Here is a 2438-nt window from a genome sequence, read left to right on the forward strand (position 1 = left end):
TTTGGTGTTATAATGACTTAAATCAAAGGAATACTCATCTCATCACAACTCTTATTGACATGCATCACAATCTAATTCTCAAAACTAGATTTGGTTCTTTACTCTACTATCTCCCCCATAAGTCAAAGCTGATATTCCAAGCTTATGGTCTACTCCATATCCTCGAGACTATGCCAGAATTTCATCATTTTAATGTCTATACATAAATGCTAAACTCACAAGAATAAACTATACTTTGAACATACTAACTTCATTTTTGAACAACCCTTTAATATACCATCCTAAACTTTTTAGCTTCAATAATCATCATGACCGACTTACACCCTTATGTGCAAACATATCTACATCTATAAACATATAATCATAGCCTACCAAGATCACACTTCTAACTTATTTTCTAAGCCTTGAGAATCAAGATTATATCCAAACGGTCGACATTATTAATCATACTCCTTAACTTCGCTAGTAAACACACCATATATAATATCACTAGCTTCCTTCCACTTAGAAACTCAAGGGTACTACTAACCACACATAAAACATAGGAAACTTCAAGAAAATGCTGCCCCATATCACCTTTGGCACACCTCTACATCATGCTTAATTACAAATATATGAACTTACACTCTTGCATACACTGTTCAAGCCTACTTGACCATCTCCATATAACTAGCATGAACAATTGAACCATCATTATTCTCACCTTTATGATCATCCACTATTCAAACTTAACGTCTAGTGGAAAACACAATTTACAACCCAATGTCACACACCATTCTCACTCGAAAACTATAAAATAATACATCAAGAAACATTAGTTCACTAAAGCCTTAAATAACCATAATTGATCACAAACGTATGGCATTTCTTATTATAATCCATTAGCACATCCTCCCTCTACACATCAGTTCTATTCATCCATCTATACACCTAAACTTCTCTTATAGATCTACAAGTTTCAACTAATCTCCTTTTGCAATAACCTATACTTTTCTAATACAACAAATACTATCAACACCCCTTTTCACACCTCAAACAAAGAATAATTCACCTTAAATAATAACTCCGTCTCTAACTTCCACTAAACAAACACACAAAGACATATCACTTCATTACTAATTAAATAATATGCAAAAATTCAATTATATATATAATAAATAAATTGCCCTATCCACCCTTCTTGTCACTATACTTCTAAACCCTCAGTTCCAACCAACACAAGAACAACAAGATGAACAACAAGTTGCTAGTGAATCAAAATAGGCCTCACACGGCTTCACTAGACTTTGATTTTGTACTTTGAATAAGAAAATGAGATGAATAACAAATCAACTGTGCTAATAAATTGAAAGAGCCTTATATGACTTCACTAGACTTTATTTTCAACAACACAATGATAACAAGATTACAAGAGATAGAAACTTGACACACAATAGACAATAACCACATATGAACGTCTAAACAAACAGCCATAATAGCACACTCCTCGTATTCTCTAACCCTCTATTACAATAACTCCCACGTACTACTCCACGAATGTAGACACACCAATTTCGACTAACCACAATCATGAATCCAGGACTCGGCCTTAATATTACTTCATACTTATGGCCTTAGCTAAAACAAGCATACTATGATCTTTTATCAAAAAGAAACACTTACTCTCTCCCATCAACACAATTACTCATCACCTCTATTATTACGTAAGGAGGAGTCACTGAAAGGTTAAAACATGAGACCTAAAACTTGGAAGGATAACTTTGAAACTTAACTGAGTCCATAGGAATAGAATATCAACATCATGGTTCATCAAGAGATCTGAATTGAGGACATACATGATATAAAATGGATTGCACTTGGATCATGAATTTCTCAAAACTGACCATACTTTGCAACATAAGTACATACTTATCATGAGCTACTCAACATAATATGGGAGTTCATAGATTCATAAGGGATAACTCGAATCATAGAGGAACCTGTTACTTGATTTCTAAAAGCTGAGAATGGACTTGAGCATACATAATGTGTATAAGTATTGGCGTATGGCATAGATCTATCATGCAAAACAAGGATTTGCTGCTATAATGATAGAAATTTAAGGAATACTCTAGAGTATGAAGGGATCACTATCTCATCATAACTCTTATTGACATACATCATAATATAATTCTCAAAACATGATTTGGTTCTTCACTCTACGATCTCCTCCTTAAGTCAAAGCTGATATTATAAGCTTATGGTCTACTCCATATCCTCGAGTCTAAGCCACAATTTCATCATTCTAATGTATAAACATAAATACTAAACTTACAAGAATACACTATATTTTGAACTTACTGTCTTCATTCCTGAACAACCCTTTTATATACCATCCTAAACTTTATAGCTTCAATAATCATCATCACCCACTTACACCCTTATTTGCAAACATACCT

The sequence above is a fragment of the Capsicum annuum genome, unplaced genomic scaffold (genome assembly GCF_002878395.1).
Source record: "Capsicum annuum cultivar UCD-10X-F1 unplaced genomic scaffold, UCD10Xv1.1 ctg3843, whole genome shotgun sequence".
NCBI classification, from domain to species: Eukaryota; Viridiplantae; Streptophyta; class Magnoliopsida; order Solanales; family Solanaceae; genus Capsicum; species Capsicum annuum.